Raw genomic sequence first — 20,770 nt, 5'->3', positions numbered from 1 at the left:
CTCATATACACATGGCTTCGTGCCTGGTGGTAGTGATTTCCCTGTCCTAGGTTGTATCTCTAAGGGATTATTCCTATTCTATGACTTGTACCAAGATTTTGGACCAAAATCTACTAAACCCAAATAAATCCTAAACTATGACTACCTATTTTCACTAAATACAAAAATACCCTTTTAATAATATTTGATTTTCTTTTTTATTTAATTATTTGACTTTCTTTTTCGTTTTGGGTTCAGCTCTCTTCCACTCTCTCTTTTCGTTTTTCAGTTCGTCATCTTTGTTTGGGTTCATCTTTGTTTTTTCAATTTGTCTTTTTAGTTTAGGGTTATAGATTTTCATGAAAAAAATTTGATCCTATTCAAAGTGTTTAAGTCGTTAAATTTCTGTGGTTTTTGAAGTTAAAAAACAAAGAAAAAACGATTCTCGAGATTCTGGAAAATTTTGAAAAACATCTGAAAATTTATGGGTTTTCGTTGAAGATTTATTGACATTGATGTCAATAAATATGCATTTTTATTGACATTAATGTAAATAAATCTTCAACGAAAACCCATAAATTTTTAGAAACTTTTCAAAATTATCCAGAATCAAATCTTCAACGAAAATCCAGAAACGTTGAAGATTTATTGACATTGATGTCAATAAATATGCATTTTTATTGACATCAATGTCAATAAATCTTCAACGATTCTGGAAAATTCATTTGAAGATTCTGGAAAATTCTTTAGAAGATTTATTGACATTGATGTCAATAAAAATGCATATTAATTGACATCAATGTCAATAAATCTTCAACGATTCTGGAAAATTCCTTTGAAGATTAATCTTCAACGATTCTGGAAAATTCATTTGAAGATTTATTGACATTGATGTCAATAAATATGCATTTTTATTGACATCAACGTCAATAAATCTTCAACGAAAACCCATAAATTTTCAGAAACTTTTCAAAATTATCCAGAATCCCGAGAATCGTTTTTTCTTTGTTTTTTAACTTTAAAAACCACAGAAATTCTACACGGAATCCATGGCGGGCTGTTCCGGTGGACACTTCGAGGTCGCCGCCGCCGGGATGGCTATGGGCTGCTCTCCGGCGGTCATGACCGTCGTTCCCAGGAGCTTTAGCGTCGAAGATTTCCAGGGCTGCTCTCCGGGTTTTTGTAATGATGTTTGTTTTCATAATATAAACTAAATAATTGTTTTTGTTTTATTAATTAACTAATAAAAATAAACTAAATATGAAAGATAAATATGTAATTACTCATTTCATTAAGTCATAGTTTAGGATTTATTTGGGTTTAGTAGATTTTGGTCCAAAATCATGGTACAAGTCATAGAATAGGAATAATCCCTATCTCTAAAGTATTTTGGGCCTCTAATCATGGGAGTGGAAAATGCAGAGGATTGAAAGCTTAAATTCTCTGAACCTTTTACTTGTGATGTGGCCATGTATGGCATCTTTGGGCTTCGGATCCGAGTCCAATCGGTAAAAAAAAGTATCATTTGGGATGTTTTTGCCACTGCACTACTTCACTATAATGAAATGACGATCATTTGGGATTTGAACAGATCTATTATACTCATTTCAATGGGTTTTTTTTTTTTTTTTTTTTTTTTTTTTTTTTTTTTTATATGGGATTATTCCTATTCTATGACCTCCACAATGATTTTGGACCAAAATCAACTAAGTCAAATTTTATCCTAAAATATGACTACCTAAAATGAGCTATTACATTTATATCCTTCCTATTTAGTTTTTTTATTAGATAATTAAAACCTTTTTTTTATTTTAATCCTATAGCAATTATTTTTATTTGGAATTAAAATTTGAAACCGTCCAAAATCATTTCTTTTCTTCATCTTCGTCCAAAATCAAAATCTCTCTCTCGTCCGAAATCCTCGAGTTCGTCCAAAATCAGACCTCACTTCACTTCATCTTCTTCATCTCTGTCTCTTCGTCTCTCTCTCTCTCTCCATTTCGCTCTATCTCTTCGTCTCTCTCTCCATTTAGCTCTCTCTCTCTCTCTCTCTCTTCGTCTCTCTCTCTATTTCGCTCTCTCTCACCGCGCCTCTCTCTCGCTCTCCAGTTCTTCTCCATTTCTTCGGCAAAAACCACAAGAAATGACCAACACCCAGACCCCTAATGACGAACACCCAGACCAAAACCCAAAAACGAGACCCATTTTGACCGGAACCCAACCCCAAATATCGGACCCAAACTCAAACCCTAAGAAGAAATCCCCCGCCAAGAAACCCAAACCATTGGCGTGAAGTTCAAAGGCTTGGTTGAAGGAGACGTTCCAACGGCCTGTTTGAAGGTGTCGATCGAGCAAAGAGCAGAGTATCGACCGGGCGCGGGAATTCCCGAGATCTACGACTCCTCGGTGGTCTTCGAGTCGGAGCTTCCGTTGCTAAAAAGGTGGATATGGTACTGGAAGATAACCTTATTCGCGTGGATCACCATGGCTCTGTTTATGCTCGAGTTTTTGTTTGCTCTACTCTGTTGTAGACCTATCCTCATTCCCAGGCTAAGGGCAAGAGTTAGAACTAGTACTCGTGGTCAAATTAGGCTTTGATAAACAATGTATACTCTTTTTCGACAAATGTGGAAGCGAAGTGTTGTTCTTATGATGATATGTACATAGGTTTATTTGGTTTATAACATCATTTATCTCATCAAAGTCTGTCCCTATCCTCATTCATGTTTATTTATTCATATTAATGTCAATAAACATTGGAACTTATTGATATTATGTCATCAAAGTCTATCCCTATCCTCATTCATGTTCTTATGATGATATGTACATGGATTTATTGTTGCGATGTTAATTATGTTACTCAAAATGCATCTCTAACTCTTGGCGCCCAAATGTTTTTTTTATACAAAGGTGTTGTTTCCCAATTTTGATAACATGTGTTTGGTATTGACAGTAGCTAGTTTATTGATATCAATGTCAATAAACTGTCTGGTTTATTTACATTGATGTCAATAAACAAGACAATTTATTGACATCAATGCCAATAAACCTGATAGTTTATTGACATCAATGTCAATAAACCGACAGGTTTGACATTGTTACTTCAACGTTATCATGTTTTAAGTTATTTTTTTTTGTCATTTAGGGTTGACATGTTTTCAATGAGGTCATCAAGAAATCAATGTCCGAGGAAGAGGACCATATATTCAGGCAGTCTTATTTTGGGCATTTCCTTGATGTCCCCGAGATAGCCAATTTTTCAGCGATAGTCAACCATCATTGTCAAGAAAACTTAGATTTTATTGACATCATTGCCAATAAGACTGAGGCTTTATTGACATCGTTACTGTGGTTTTATTGAGATCGTTGTCAATAAAATTGAGGTTTTATTGACATCATTGTCAATAAAACTGACAATTTTATTGATATCATTGTCAATAAAACCATTATTGTCAAGAAAACTTAGATTTTATTGACATCCTTATCAATAAAACTGTTGGTTTTAAGAGAAGTAGAAGAATTTCATATTCACAAAAGTCAACATCCATAATTATAAAGTATTACATCATATTCAGAATTACAAAATGGTTACAAAATTAAAACTTATTCAACGACTGCTTCTCTGAGACAAAGGAACAGGATCATCACATGTCTTTCTATTGTGTCCATCTTTGCTTAACTTCAACTGGAATGTCCCATGCTTTAGCACTGCCATGGGGGTGAATGACACCTAAATAATAACTTCAACAGAAAAAGGTCTCACCTACAATGAACAAGTATTTATAGTTAGTTCTGGAACAATAAGTAATTTTTGTTCTTTTTTTTATTCATAATAATGTCAATAAACATTGGAACTTATTGATATTAATGTCATTAAAAAGTCACTGAGTTATAGAAAAGTAATTAGTTCATGTTTTTTTTTATTCATATTAATGTCAATAAACATTGGAACTTATTGATATCAATGTTAATAAAAAGGCACAATGAGTTATTGAAAAATAATTAATTCCTGTTCTTTTTTTATTCATATTAATGTCAATAAACATTGGAACTTATTGGTATTAATGTCAATAAAAAGTCACTGTGAGTTATAGAAAAATAATTAATTCATGTGAAGATTTATTGACATTGATATCAATAAAATTGCATTTTTATTGACATTGATGTCAATAAATCTTCAAAGGATTTTCCCAGAACCGTTGAAGATTTATTGACATTAATGTCAATAAAAATGCAACAATGTCAATAAATCTTCAACGATTCCCATAAATTTTCAGAATTTTTTCCAGATTTTCCATGCTTTCAAGAATCGTTCTTTTTTGTTTTTTTAACTTCAAAGACCACATGAATTCAACGAGAAACTTTTTTCATGAAAATCTCTAAACCCTAAAGTGAAAATGACAAACTATAACATAGTAAAAGTGAACGAAAATGAAGAAAAAAAAAGAGAGCAAAACTTCTTTCCTTGAGTTGAAACCACTGAAAAACAAGTTGAAGACTAGAGAGAGAGAGACGAGTTGAAGCTTGAAGAAGAGAGAGAGAGAGAGAGAGAGAGAGAGAGAGAGAGAGAGAGAGAGAGAGAGAGACGAGCTGAAGCTTGAAGACGAGAGAGAGAGAGAGAGACATAGTAGAAGAGAGAGAGAGAGAGAGACTGTGAAGATTAAAAGACTGTGAAGATTTATTGACATTGATGGCAATAAATATGCATTTTTATTGATATTGATGTCAATAAATCTTCAAAGGATTTTCCCAGAACCGTTGAAGATTTATTGACATTGATGTCAATAAAAATGCAACAATGTCAATAAATCTTCAACGAATTCCCAGAAATTTTTACAGATTTTCCATGCTTCAAATAATCGTTCTTTCGTTGTTTTTTTAACTTCAAAGACCACATGAATTCAACGACTAAAACGCTAGTACAACAAGAAACTTTTTTCGTGAAAATCTCTAAACCCTAAAGTGCAAATGACGAACTATAAAAGTGAACGAAATTGAAGGAAAAAGAGAGCGAACCTTCTTCCCTTGAGTTAAAGCCACTGAAAAACGAGTTGAAGACGAGAGAGAGAGAGAGAGAGAGAGAGAGAGAGTTGAACAGAAAAAAAATCGGGTCTAACCCGAGAGAGAGAGAGAGAGAAGAAGAGAGAGACCAGGAAATTCAAATACTAAAATAAAATAAAAAAAACGAAATGTTAATAAAATTGAGGGTATTTTTGTACTTAAAGAAAATAGGTAGTCATAGAATATGATTAAATTAGACTTATTTGATTTTGGTCCAAAATCATTGTGGAGGTCATAGAATAGGAATAATCCCTTTTTTTTATTAAGATCAACAAAAATATATTTTAGAGAAATTGCCTAATTTATCACCAATTTCATAATATTTTCCCACTTTTCACCAAAATGCTATTTTTTCCCAAAATGCCACCATCTATGTCAACAATGTTGACATGTATGTTTGCCCTTCACTATTATATATCAACATTGTTGACATAGATGTCAACATTGTTGACATAGATGTCAACATTGTTGACATAAAGGTGGCATTTTGGGAAAAATTAGCGTTTTGGTGGAAAGTGGGAAAATGTTATGAAATTGGTGGCAAATTAAGCAATTTCTCTATATTTTAGTACTTTTCTATTTGTATGCCTAATGTGTAATGATATCCGGCGCCAGTGAGAAACAGACTAATCTCTGGATGCTCTATTCAGAATAGCTGCTTGATATTAATTTCCACATTCAGATCCTCTGCAACGTTGTTAATATAAACTTGTGATTTTTCTGGGTATATAATGTTGGGGTCATTTAGTTAGTGTCGTGATTAATTGCTAATTTTGCTACTGTTTTGAAATGATTGACATAAATAGGCTAACACAAGGCAAATGATGAGGTTATACCAATGTGGCTTTGCTTCCCTAACTTGAGATATGATCATTCTTATCTTTTCTCAGTAGTAGCTAAAGATGTAGATACTAAAAAGGATGACAAGATGCAATGAAATTGATGTGAATTATAGAAATTAACTCACACCAATTCAGTCAAGAACACATGATTTAGGGTACAGAGATAGATAACTTTATTTCTCTTGTAAAAGTATTACACCAAGATGAGCCACGAGAGGTAAAAATACAAGACAGTACATGCCTCTTTCCTTTTATTCTAACTAACTTTTGCTGACTAGACCAATCTCACCTTACTGAAATACTCCTGCTTTATTGATTAACTATCCTCCTGCCCTTTTGTTTCCCAGAAACCATCACAGCCAGAGATGGCCACTTAAGACTTGTTCCTTTGCCCACTCCTTACTTCCTTCGACCGTACCTTACCGACATTAACGTATCAGAAATCTGGGCTGAGAAAAGCATTTTTCGTTTATATAGGACTGCATAATATGATTCCAATTGTGCTCAATAGGTTCCTACTGCTTTTTGGACTTTTAGACTTTCTGTTGAAATATCTTTGCTTTAACAATCAAACTTATCATAAGCTTTTATGCATATTATTTGGGCTTCCTGGTGACTATTCTGGATGTGAGTTTATGTATTTGTAAGTGTTTTGTTGTGACTGATATTATCTGATAGGAGCAAAGCTAGAAGGGAACGGGTCGAAGATATTGGTAGCAATGAAGGGGTTGGAGGGTCGTACACAAAGTCAAACACCTTGTATGATTCCAGCTGTGCTCATAGGTTCCTACTTTTTTTTTTTTTTTTTTTTTTTAAGGGAACTTTGTCCCAATTGTGACTTCAATTCAAGACCTCAATTTGGTCAGTTGATGATAAATTATAGGTGTCCCATGATACGGTTGGACTAAATTTGCATATATTAATAGATATTTCAGTATGATACGGTTGGACTCGAGAATTCATTGCAATACTGTTCACTTGTATATACTAATAAATATAATCTATGTATTTTATGATATTAGAAGTGTGAGACTTTTCCATTCTAAGATGGACATATTTGGTTTGCTATAACTAAGAAAATCAGTTAAATAAGTAAGAAGCACAATATAAAATAAAAGAACTCTCGCTGAACACAAATTGTAATTGTAGACCAACATGTCTACAAATTTTGATAATTGCAGACATGTATGCCTAGAAATTTTAATAATTATAGACATGTATGTCTACAAAGTTCTGTAGCTTTCCCAGGCATTTTCTAAAACACCTCACGTGCGCAACGAGGCAAACAAATGGAGGTCGTCCGCGTACAGCTGCGATTTGGCCTCTAGGTTCGCGTCCCCGTACCTTCATCATAGAATCATGAAAAGAGCATTTTCCACGTGATTAAAACCCATTTCCGAGCTTGAATCTCATGCGTTCTCGAGTGATTTTTAGTGTGTAATGTGTTATGAGTGGTTTTCAAGTTTGAGAGTGATTTGGGATTTTAAAGAAGTGCGTTTGTGAAGTTCCAGAGAAATAGGACTGTCAATGGCACTCAATAGGAGGCCTTTGAGAAGAGAAACGATGATTTCTGGAGCTGCGCGCCACGCCGAAGCGAGGAATTTCTCCAGAACATTCTGCGCGGAACGCGCAGTCAGCGTGCACGAAGTAGAGCACCTGAACTAATCGGGATCACCACGAAGTAGAGCACCACGAAGTAACCAGTTTTCATGATTTGGTTTTATTTATTTTGTGTTTCTGTTACTCTCGTCGCCATGAACTAATCTATGAGAGAGTGATGGCTTAGCGTCTTTAACATGGTTGTGGATTTATTTATGGATTGAAGTATTTTTCATGTTGATCATCTCTATCACTTTATTTAATTTCGTGCTTAATGCGAGATTCGTGACCACATTAATGAATTCTCGGATTTATTTGATGCTCGAGATAGATTAAATAATCGTGTATAAGAATTAGATATAACCGTAGTAAATTCCTAAGACTAGAGATAGCTAGGCTATTGCAGAGTCGTGTGTACACTCCCGATTGTAATGCTTGTCATGTTTTTAGGGCTTGAGATCGAGAGATAAAAAATCGGTGCTGAGATAAGTTGTTAGATACTCGATAGAGATTTAGCGATAATATTACGTGAGTATGATTATTGAAGAGAGTGAACCGAGAGATCGTGCCTAGTTCTAAGAATCTTGACCATATGAGAGTTTTGCGAAACCGTTGCCCTTGCTTCTACATATCGTTTATCCGCATTTATTTTCGAGTTTTATTTTAAATTTTTAATTTTAGTTAACAATCTCATTTGTAGTCTTGAGTTCAATTCGTTGCTAGCTCGTTTATTTCTTCAGTTAAATTTATCCTTGTGGGATCGGCTCGTTCTTATGATTATACTACTTGAGCGACTACGTGCATTTGCGTACGAAAATATCGTAACAACTCCACGTGGCGGCTGAGCTCGGTGATGGTTGCGATTTTGCCTCCAGGTTCGTGTCTGGGTACAGCTGCGATTTGGCCTTAAGGTTTGCATCCAGTAACTCGCGGAACACCATCGGCTCCGACTCTGATGCCGCTTGGATGGTTGCACAGTAGGAGCAGGCAACGTGGAGGCTGACTAAGTCGTAAAGGCAAGGGCTTAATTTTTATTTTTATTTTTTACGAAGAGCGTATGTACTGTCACGAGGAGAGGAAAGAGATAAAAAGAGGGGAGAGGAGGCTGAAGAGAAACGAATGAGAGAAAAATAAAAGAAGAGGGTAAAAAGGAGTTTCACATTGGACCTACTAATAAACTTTTTCTAATTTACACTTTAGTTGGTTTTGATAAAAAAAAAAAAAAAAAACTTCACAACTACTAAACTACTAATAGATCTGTCCAAATCCCAAACCATTTCTTAAAACTCATGTTACTTTGCTTGGTTTAACTTAATTAACGAGAATGACCATTCCACACAATGTTCAATAACCCAATTTTATTTCTTTTAAAATGGGATGAATCTTTCATTCTATTATAATATATTATTTTTACAAAATTATCTTTTGCATATTATTATCTCCCTACTACTGTCTCATTCGTGTTACTACCAGCACTAACAAAAATCGCTCTCGTCATCACTGTTCCATAGTATCGACGCCCTCCCGCCATAGGAACCAGACTACGCCGATGATGTCAGTCATCGTTCTTCCACATTGCTACAGTCCTCGATCTATTGCTCTTCCGCTACGAACCACTTAATCTACTGGTGCTTCAGATTTGCTGCCGCACTATTGTTCACCTCGTCATCATAAAGTGAGTGTGGAAATGAGGTTTTAAATTTGTTCAATTTTCTATTTTTCTAATTTTTCTATGCATGTTCCCAAACACTTTTGGGGTAAGGCTATACTCACAACATCATATCTCATGAATGGAATGCAACCACATGTTTTAAACTACTTTACTCCTTTGGAGACACTCAATATTATTTTTCCCTTAATCGGTCCTTTACTAATTTTCGCGCAAGGTGTTTGATTGTACCACTTTTGTTATGCTCGATCACAATCGTGGCAAGTTAGATCCTAAAGCTCGCAAGTTTGTTTTTCTCGGTTTTTCACCAACACAAAATGGATATAAATGTTTTGATCCCTTTTTGGGAGTAGTGCTAATCTCATGATATAAAATTCTAAAATGGAATTTTCTTTTGACTTAATTTTTTTTTCCACCCAAATGAAAAAAATTTCACTAAATAGCAGAATCGTGGATCCCTAACCACAACTCTTTTTTTAAAATAAAATTTATTTTTTAAAAAACAATTACACTTTGGAGGGAGAATGAGAATGTGGAAACCAACTACTAGCCGAGCCTGCACACCACATAATGCAAAAAGAAGAGAACATGATCACATCCTATCTAACACTTGTCACTCCGCAAGGTTATACATCTCTCTGTCATAACCTCCAGAATGACAAGAGACCAACTTAAGACTTCGAGCAATAGTCTTCCCCTGGCCTAGGAGTTTTCGTTTTGTCTGGGATCCACTAGTGGTACCATTTTCTTTTTATTATGACGTCAGTGCATACTGGGCTCTGACGGCAATGAGCTCGCGAATCGCGAATTCACCCATTCCGCCATACGGTGCTTGCATCAGCTACCGTCGAGTCTCCAGTCTCGCAATGAGCTCGCGAATCGCGACCTTCACCCATTGCGTAAAGAGTACGCAGAGCACGGACTTTTAAGTCCGCTACATACAAGTCATTGATTTGTAGGTACTGCCAACAACGTTTTTAATCTTTTGGTACTCAAGCGTATAGAGTACACAACTAAGCATATACAGGAAAACGTCTCGGGTTAAATCCCGAAAGAATTATGGTTTCCCTTTCATGCTCGTTAAGTGTTTTAGATTGAAGACTTACTTCTACCATCGGCTCAAATCCGAGAGTCAAACCTGCTCTCCTGTCACCTCAGATCTAGCCAAAGTCTATGGTTAGCAGAGGGATCTAACTACAACAAAGTAGCAATGTGGCTGGTTCAAATTAGCGTTTGAACCTATGGGTAAAAACCCAACTAAAATTTTCCATAAAGAGTGGCCGAAGCCTTAATCTTCAGTGTTTGTGTCTTTTAAGGCTTTTCCTACTCTTTATTATTATTAACACGTAAATGCACGTAAACAAGATTATTCCCTTGGTAAGTAGTTGACTTATGTCTCCACGCTTACCCGGAATAGATCGACAGAAGCTCGACGATTCTCGGCGATATCTTGATCTTCACGTTTCTCCGAGATACGTGACACTTGTCGAAACGTCAAAAGAACTAACATCCGAGGTTGGAAGTTCATTAGTTATTGGATTCGAGATTACTTGAAGTTAGGGTTCGTTGTCGAGATTAGATTCGAGTCGGTTCGGTATTCGAGAATTTAATTTATTATTCTCCGGTTTTTCGGAGGTTAAACTTATTCAAGACTCGTATACTTTCGTATTGAGAATGATACGAAATAAAATTCAATAATAATTATGAGTCTTAAATAATTTAATTAATCCGAAATTAAAATAACTGAGAATTCCAAAATGAATAATTAAATTAAATTCTCGAACGTTATTAAATAAATAACCATAAATTATATATTTAAATAAAGGAAATACATAGCATAAACCAACTAAGAGTATTTAAACGCTATAAACGATTTAAAAAACTCATGAGTTAATCAAGCTTTAATTTCGATAATTCTTTTCTTGAAAACTTCAAAATCCGACTTCGTCGCCTTTGACTCGTCCGGTTCCCGCTCGTCCGTCCAAATCACTTCCAAACGTGAGATTAAGCTTCCTTGGCGAGTCAGCACGCCTTCCCCGGTGTTTTCTCTTGCTCTGGTATCGCCGTGGCTCTCGGTGACCTCGTCCTTCTTCTCAGGTGGCGCGCGCGGAGGAGAGACTTGGCTGGAGAAGATGGAGCTCGACGAGGAGAGAGGAAGAAGAAGTTGAGGTAGGGTGATGGTGAGGAGGCTCGGTGGAGAAGGAGTAACGGCTGAGCAAAGCTTGTTTGTTGTGTTGATTTTTTTTTTCTTTTCAGGGGGGAACTCACGTGCGTGAAGAAGGAGAGAAGAAAGAAGAAGAAGAAGTAGAAAAAAAATGAGAGAGGGGGTGAGGTGGCCGAATGGGAGAGGAGAAAAGAACATGATAAGACCGCCACGTGGCAGCACTCCATTGGGCCACATGTCTCCTGAAACAACCCCTCTTAAATCTTTTTCTTTCACTCTCGTCCCTCACTTTGTTACACTTAAGAACTTTCCAATTAAATCCTCTCAAACTCGTCCTTAATTAATAAAAAAAATAATATTGAAAAATAACCGAGAATTTCTCATTAATTCTCGTTATTTTAAATATATTTAAGGAATTTCGGAATTTATTTTCACTCTTGAGATTTCAAATCTCCGAGTATGTTCCAAATAATTTTATTCGGAAATAATATCGAGTTTACTCGAATATCCTTATTCCGAATTTCATCGACCTTAAATATATTTATGATTATTATATTTTTTTTCCAAGATATTTAAAATTTAAGGATGTCTCATGTGCAACAAGAATTTGATTCAAAATAAAACTCGTTTATTTTATTCAAATTCACAAATCGAGCGTTACAAAAGTTCGTATATTACAGATGAACACTGAACATGAGGAATTTACGGAGCTTAAGTAAGGGACGATGACTGTGACTGAAGTTGTTTGTAAGTATAATCGATTGGCCATACTGTGCCCACTTGGTTCCAACATGAATTGGCATTAGCCATTGGTAGTGGAAGTCAACCACCTACCATTGTTGCAGACTGCCTCGAACGTGCCATGCAAGCCGAGTACAACTTGATCCAAATAAAGGAGGAATAAGTCCAGTTTTCTAAGGCTCGAAAAGAGGAGAAATGTCAATACAAGTGACCCAACACCAACAATAAATCAAATCAACCAGGAAACCATCAATCTAACAGGAAAAATCAAGGCTTCGGGGTGCAAGCCCTTGGAAATGAGAATGGAAGGAAAAGATGCGATTATGGAAATGGGGGTAACGCCAACAACAAGGTCAAGATATGTGAAACGATTTTTCCAGTATGCAAGACTTGTGGAAAGATGCATCTTGGAGAGCACCAGAAGGGAACCATGACCTATTTCAAGTGTGATCAGCCTGCCACTTTCTCAAAGATTGTCCAAAACTGAATTTTGCTCAGAATGAACAGAATCAGGAACACAATCAAACTGGACGACTAAATTTCATTCAAGCTGCAATCGAAAGGCCACAAATTTTCTAAGGTCGACTAGAAGCACCACCAACAAGTCTGTCCCCACTGCCACCTCAAGTTCGCCCTACGCCTACACCAATGTCAATGCCTTAACCAACACTTCGAATTTGGTAGCAGGTCAGCTTCCTATAGCTCGTTTTGACGCTTTTGTATTGTTTGACTTTGGTCCTACATATTCCTTTATTTTGTTAGAGCTGACTACGAAATTTGACGACAGTATAGAGAAAACCAGAAAAGTTTTCAGGACGGCCTTACCGTCCGGCAATGTTCTATTAGTAGAGTATTGTTTTAAAAGAATACCGATAATAAGTTGTGGTCATGAGTTAAAGATCGATTTCATCGTCATGGAGATGAAAGATTTCGATGTCATTTTGGGAATGAATTTTCTTGGAGAGAATAATGCGATAATTAACTGGTGAAGAAAGAAAGTGGACAATGGTTTAAGAACATGTTAAACAATCATTAAACAAGACCACCCAGTCATTTTCACTCGGCCAATATCACCCGGTCATCTTCACTCGGCCAAGCCCACCCAGCCAAGCCCACCCAGCCATCTTCACTCGGCCAAGATCACCCGGTCATCTTCACTCGGCCAAGACCACCCGGTCATCTTCACTCGGCCAAGATCACCCCGTTATCTTCACTCGGCCGAAATCATCCGGTCATCTTCACTCGGCCAAGATCATCCGGTCGTCTTCACTCGGCCAATATCACCCGGTCGTCTTCACTCGGCTGTCTTCACTCAGTCAAGACCACCCGGCCATCTCCACCAACCAATCAAGTACTTTTCACCAGACTCTTGGCTCCTATAAAGACCCCACTCATTCACAACACAAGGAAAGTTTCTCTCAACTTGTCAAAACTCTACAAAAATCACACTACAACTCTCTCTCTCTCTCTATCTCTCTCTAGAACACATAGAGACGAGTACAAATCGTTCACTACGAACACAATACAACACGACTAATGTTGAGCGTCGGAGCACGCGCCAAGGGAAAACCCTCCGCGTCCCTCTAGATTCACATTTTCTTATGGTTAGGTGAAGGTGCGAGGATTCGAAGACCCGGCGAAGAACACGAAGAACGTGGAAGATCCAAAGACTCGGGGACTCGAAGATCCGAAGACCCGAACACTTGAAGATCCGAAGAACACGATGAACACGAAGAACACAAACATGTGAAAAACACGGAGAACGTGGAAGATTCAAAGGGTTGAAGACTCAAAGAAACCAAGACTCGAGAACTCAACAAAGAACGCGAAGAACACAATGAACGTGGAAGATCAAAAGACCCGGAAACTCAAGGATCCGGAGACCCAAAGATCCGAAGAAGAGAAGAACTTCACCAAACCCAACCTACGTGCGGTCATAGGATCCGGCCCTAGATCGAACCATGGACGGTTCTTAGTGCTAATCCAAAAACGAGATTAACAGTTAGTATTGCAATCTAACCAACGTTTCATTTACATTTCAAATGTAAACACAAATGATGACGTGATTTTATTAATCATTTAACAAATTACTACATTAACCTTTATTAAAATCGGCTATACATAAACATGTAGCCAACGTTTTGATGCAGTTTTAATACACGTTAACTTGATTTATTCCATAATATTTTCTTTCCGTTCTTGTAGTCCAATTAGTTGCGATATCAAGTTTTTTGGGTTTATTTCAGTTCATTTCAGTTATTTGATTTTTATGATTTATGTTATATAAGAGTATTTTCGATATTTTCTAACAGTTTAGTTTTGTAAATGATTAGATTACAAAATTTACCAAACGTTGCTTGCATCTAGATTACCTTATATATATATATATATATATATATATATTATTTATACATAAAATATGTATATATATATTATTTATACATAAAATATGTATATATGTTGCACAGTCATTTAAGCGTTTACAGATCACTTTCCAACTCTTATGTTAAATAATGAAAAGAATATATATAAATATATATGTATGGATGCATTTATTTAGCTAGTGTATAAATCGTTATATGCCAGCTAGCTACATTTCCACGGAATAGAATGGTCCACATAAAATGAAATGATTTAACAATATTCATTATCTTTAGTTTCATAAAAGTAAAACATTTACAATCTATCGAGCGCTTCGTTTCGGAGATTCTTTTTTAGTTCTCTTTTTATGTTTGTTCATGGGGACGTAGTACTTGATCAGACTAACTGATGATAATGTGTGTGTGGGATATTTGTATCTTTGTTGCAATAAGACGTCCAGTTATTAAATTCTGTTTGATTTCGGTATATTAGTCTGTTTTTTATTTATATTAATAACTGTGTCGATAGGTCTTTTAAGGTGTGATAAGAGTTGCAGATTGAGGAGGGCCAATTATTTGAGACCTGGTCCAAGGAGAGGCCAATTATCCTCATTTTTTCTTGTAAAAAAATATTTTATTTATTTATTTATCATGAACAGACATGCATATTAATTAATAACCTAATAAAGGGCCCAAGGCGCAGGGCAAATAGGGCGGTCCCTCCCCTAGCTTATTTTTTTACTTTATTTTATAATATATAGTATATATTATATATGTATATAATAAAAACGCAAGTGATAAAAAAGTCATTGGATTCATTGTTCTATGCTAGAGGGAGCATAGTACAAATTAAACCATGAAATCGTAAACCACTCAATACTCCAGCCGAAGCAAACTCATTGTCCTCGTCATGAAAGGAAAATATAAGGGACCTTCCTAGCATAGTCATTCATTTCGTAAAATATTTTTCGTCGATGGGTACGTCAGTCCTCCGCGCCTCTTGCCATTGCGTCTTCTAGACACAAACGCCCAATCTTTACATTATGAAAACCATTATCATATCATTACGAGCGTTTTATTCATTGAAAATTTAGGATTCATCAGTTTTAAACCTTAAATATTTTATCACGATATGCTATGCATGAGACATAAATTCATATGTAATATATCATGACATATGACAATATTTGTTATAAGTTAAGATTAATAATGAGAAAGATATATTTATGGTTAGGATGAAGTTTTGACAGTCTGTGTAGTATAAATATTAAGCTGAACTAATAGACATACTTGATCATGACTAAGTAATCTTAAATTAATTAATTGAGAAATTTTTTAATAGACATATACTTCATCGGGACTAAGTACTCTTAAATTAATTAATTGAGAAATTTTCTTCTTGACCTTCTTCACCTTCCACCTACTTTCGCCCCAAATTGGACATAAATCAACGTTCTAGTGTTCTTTCCAGAATAATGGGCAATCGTTCTGGAATACATCGATCATATGATATCTCATTCCAAAACGTTTAGCTTTGCTTTCACCTGGTAGTGCGTTTCTAGAATTATGTTTTCTGCCGGGTGAGACCTCTATAAAATCTTCAATAGGTTGGTAAACGACTTCGTTGTCCACTTGTTCATGGCTTTTATATGCATCACTGAAACAAGGAGTTCCAACGATGAAAATTCTTTGCGCCTAGGGTAATATTATGATTCGAGATCTGTGAGGTGGTCTTTCATTTGATTGTGAACGCACTCTTCACTCGTAGACGGTTCTTCAAAATCGTCAAGATCATCGTGATCCATGATGTCATACAAAGCATTGTGCATCCCTCCTCATCCACTTCCATCTCGATCGGTAGTGGACTGTTCAATAACCAACCGAATCCATTCTTCGGTGTAATGAACAAAGCATGTGTAAATTATTGTAAATCCCTTTAGAATTAATTGTATTTCTACAATTCCAATGAGCTGGTACCTTGTGTTGGTGAACTACTTGCAAGGAACTCTGACCTTCCTTTGACTATTAAATTGGGTATTGGTTACGAGCAAGATCAATGAACTTAGCCACGCCAGTCTTAAACTCGGAACTCATTTTATCATCCTCAGAGAGAGAGAGAGAGAGAGAGAGAGAGAGAGAGTGAGTGAGAACGTAAATCGCATGTCGTTGAGTTGTGGCTTGCTGAAATTTTATTTGGTCTCAAGCATGTCTGAGTTGTGGCTAGCTTGCTGAGCGGGGATCAGACGCACAACAAACATACATACGCTCAGACATAGACACATAGAGAAACACATACACACATTCACGAAAACATTCACACCCATTCAAGAATACAGAGTGTGTTTACACACACATTCATGAACACAGACACACCCAATATGGTCAGACAGAGAAATCAGAGAGAGAGAGAGAGAGAGGTTGAACGACGCGGAGGTCAAATTTCTATTCGTTAAATTTTGGGCCTTTTCATGGACGTGGTGTTTAGCGTTGGTCGTACTGATTTAGGGGTGAAATATCTAGCTTTTTGCATTGATAGGGATCGTGGTCGATTGGCGGAGTGGTGGTGCGTGGTCGCAGTGGTCGTGGTCAATTGGAGGAGTGGTTGTGCATGGTCACAATCGTGGTGCGCAATTGTGGTGATCGTTGTCACTATGGTGGTGCGCGGTGGTGGTGGTTGGCAGAATAATGGTCGTGGAGATTTAAGAGAGAGAGAGAGAGAGAGAGAGAGAGAGAGAGAGAGAGATTTAATGAGACGTGGGACGTGTTCGACGAGCTCAGAGGCATGAGCTTTGAGTCAGACATTTCGTCGAACAGCTGCGATGCGAAAGTTGAGAATGGGACTATCTGCGCTGACTCGGAGGTTTTCCAAATCCTTTCTTTTTGTTGTTTTTTTTTTCATTTAATTGTTTAATTTATTATTTAATATGTGTTTTCAGACAAAACTAACGTTTTTCGCTAACATCATATCGGGGTTAGGGACCTACGGAATTAGGAAAACTAAACATTAAGAACTTTTACAATTAAAAAAAAGATTAGGGACTAATTTAGATGTTTTTGGAAACTTTAGGAACTTTTACCGTCATTTTCTCTTACTCTTTCTGTATAAATCACCGTGTCGATTGGTCTTTTAAGGTGTGGGAAAAGTTGCAGATTGAGGTGGGCCAATTATTTGAGACCTGGTCCAAGGAGAGGCCATTTCAGTCCTGATGAAGACGAAACTATCACCCGACTTCATCCGATTCTGGGAAAGAAGTGTGGGGCGGAGCTACGTGGGGACCAGCGGGTGCACGGGTCCCCACTGGCTCGGGACAAAAAAAATTAATAGGCTTAATTATAATTATTAAAAAATTAAATAATGCATATTAATAAATATTCATTAACAAGTCTTCTTTCATCTTCAATGTTAAAAAAAACTCCAAATAGCAACCATACACTTCTTTCATTTCAACTCTTCTCCTTTCTTGTTATCATTAATAAGGTAAATGTTTAATATATAATTCATATGCGCATTGCTCATTTTGTATTTTTATTATTAGAGTTTTCTAATCTTTTAATGCATACTATGTGTTTAATGAAAGTCTCAAATGAATTTTTTTTTTCTCTAATCATTTGGTGTTGATTTTTTTGATGAGTATAGATATGGAGAGATATTTCAAAAGAAAAGTAGACTCAACAACGACATTAATGGAAGAACACGCTAAAAGTGCAAAGAAGAGAAGTGAAGATTTGAGGTCAACATAGAAGAGCTCGCTACCGATCCGGGGTTAAGGATTCCGATTTTGAATTATCATCCTAATGTCAATGATGATATGCGTAGAAGGTACATGCTAAAAGGCCCTTGCCAACCACACAATCACGATTTTCCAAAAACTCTTTTCGGAACGAAACCTAGAAAATTCAACCCATCAAGATTTCAAGACTATCCTACTTGGTTGGAGTATAGCATAGCAAAAGATGCACTCTTTTGTTTACGTTGTTATCTTTACAAAGAAAATAATGGAGATCAAGGAGGTATTGATTCTTTTGTTGGAAAAGGATATTCAAATTGGCAAAAGAAGAAAGAGAGGTTAAAAGCTCATGTCGGGGGTGCGGATAGTGCTCACAACTACGCAGAATAATGGTCGTGGAGATTTAATAGAGAGAGAGAGAGAGAGAGAGAGAGAGAGAGAGAGAGAGAGAGATTTAATGGTGAGAAAGGAAAGAAACGAGTTTATACTGAAGTTAATCTATATTGAGCCATGACTGGTCGTGGCTGTTGTCGCTGCTGTAAAATTTTATACAATGTCCAGCTGCGGCAAAAGTCGTGGCTATTGAAAAATTCCCAGATACTAAGCGCGAGAACTAGGCGGCCTAAATAAAAAATTTGAAACTGGAAATAGCCATGACTTGCCTCAAATGTCACGGCTATTTAGCCTTGACTTGTCGCGACTATTCCCAACCATAAAAGTTGAAGATGTTCCAATATTTGCTTTAGTGGATGCCTGCAATTCAAAAAGCTTCTCACTCTGCCACTGCGAAGTTCCCTCTCCAACACCTTGACGGAGGTCTTGCCTCTGGAAGAGAAGAGATCCATGTTTGGTTTCTGCACAGAACCCTCGCTAGCAGTCATCAAAGAATTCTCAGTGCGGAACCTGGTACGGCAAGGCCGATCTAGACACGTTAAGGTTCACAAGGAGACTGTGGATGCTTTGATGGATTGATGTCGCCAAAGACCTCTTGGTACGGGATTAGGCACGGCGAGGCTGATCTAGACACGTTAAGGTCAACAAGGAGGCTGCAGATGCTCTGCTCCCCTACGTCAAAGAATCATTTGCGCAACTAGACACGAAGATGCCGATATGGACACGTTGAGGTTCGCGAAGAAGCCACGGATGCTCTTATGGCCGGTGTGGAAGAATACTCATGGCAACAAGGAAGATTTGCTTTATATTTGGGATTCTTTTGAAATTCATTTCAGGTGCTCATGAATACTTTATAGTTGTGTTTATTTATGTTAATGTCGGTATATGTATGCAAATTTTTATTCATTTATATGATATTGATGATAAATTTGGTATAAAACAACATGAAAAAATTATCAAGCGCAACAAAGAGTGATATTTTTTCTTCAAAATCAGATTTTATTATTGTTAATTGTGTTTGTTTTATAATTTTTTTTAGACTATAAAAATTCAGCCTCTTAGCCGATCACTACTACAAAATTGATTTTCTGATGCGCAAGACTATCAGATGCGACTAGTCGCATCGGATAGTCAATCAGAAGCAGAAAAAATTCGCTCAAATTGTCTTTTGATTTTGACAATCTGATGGGAATGGAATTCGGAAAAAAGTCGCATCTCCCTCTCTTTTATTTCATTAATCTGACGTGGCGAATGAAATTTTTATTTATTTTTAATTATAATCCTGATGACACTTTCAGGTGCGATTGTGGTGCTTTCAGGTGCGACTTTTGTCGCACCTGATGCTATATTTTGTACTAGTGGATTGACTACTCTTTTTAAATATTTATGATTTTGTTTGATGATTCATTTGTAAATTATTTATGGATCTTAGTCCATTTATGTTTATAATGATTTATTATATTTAATTTCATTTTTTTTAACTCTGTTTTAAAGTTTATTTCTATTAATGTCAGTACATATATGTAAATTACTCTCAATTTCCATATGTTTGTGTTTATTTGAGTTAATGCGGTTTAGTTTGTTACATAAACGCAACCTGCGAGTGCCATTTTGAAGAATAAAAGTCGGAGAAAAAGACAAACTAATTGTTCAGAGAGAACGAGAGAGAGAATTACGAAATGAAGAGTCATTAAACTTGTCTAGGTCAACTCGTTTAATAACTTAATTTTTTTATTCTGAAATGTTTATTGAAAGCTATTTTGGATATTTGATACTCGTTAATTTATGTTAATAGCTATTTTTCAAAACTAATAAAACCTTGATTATTTTTCAAAATTTAAATTTGTATTGGCTAGTTAATTAGCTCTAGGGTCCAATTTTTACTTTATATATAGAAAAGAAATATATATTCAGTTCTACTAACATAAATTTCTCTCTCTCCCTCTCTCTCTCTCTCTCTCTCTATCTATATATATATATATATATATATATATATATATATATATAGATTAACATGTCAATACGTAGATAATATGTGTTTGCAATTCGTAAATTACCCAGAAACAAAAAAAACAAATGACATAGTAATATGCAGCAGTTTAACATATACAAAATGCAGAAACTTAGAATATAAATGGACTTCACGTGCTATCTACTTTTGTTTGGAAGTATTGCACGTGGTTTTAATATGTGGTACATGAATTTTAATCCATTTCATAAGGTATGTGAAGTTT

The sequence above is a fragment of the Urtica dioica genome, chromosome 9, assembly GCF_054948205.1.
Source record: "Urtica dioica subsp. dioica isolate 48M chromosome 9, U.dioica_male_clone48M_v1_H2, whole genome shotgun sequence".
NCBI lineage: Eukaryota > Viridiplantae > Streptophyta > Magnoliopsida > Rosales > Urticaceae > Urtica > Urtica dioica.
The sequence above is the reverse complement of the archived record's forward strand: the minus strand, read 5'-3'. Positions refer to the sequence as shown.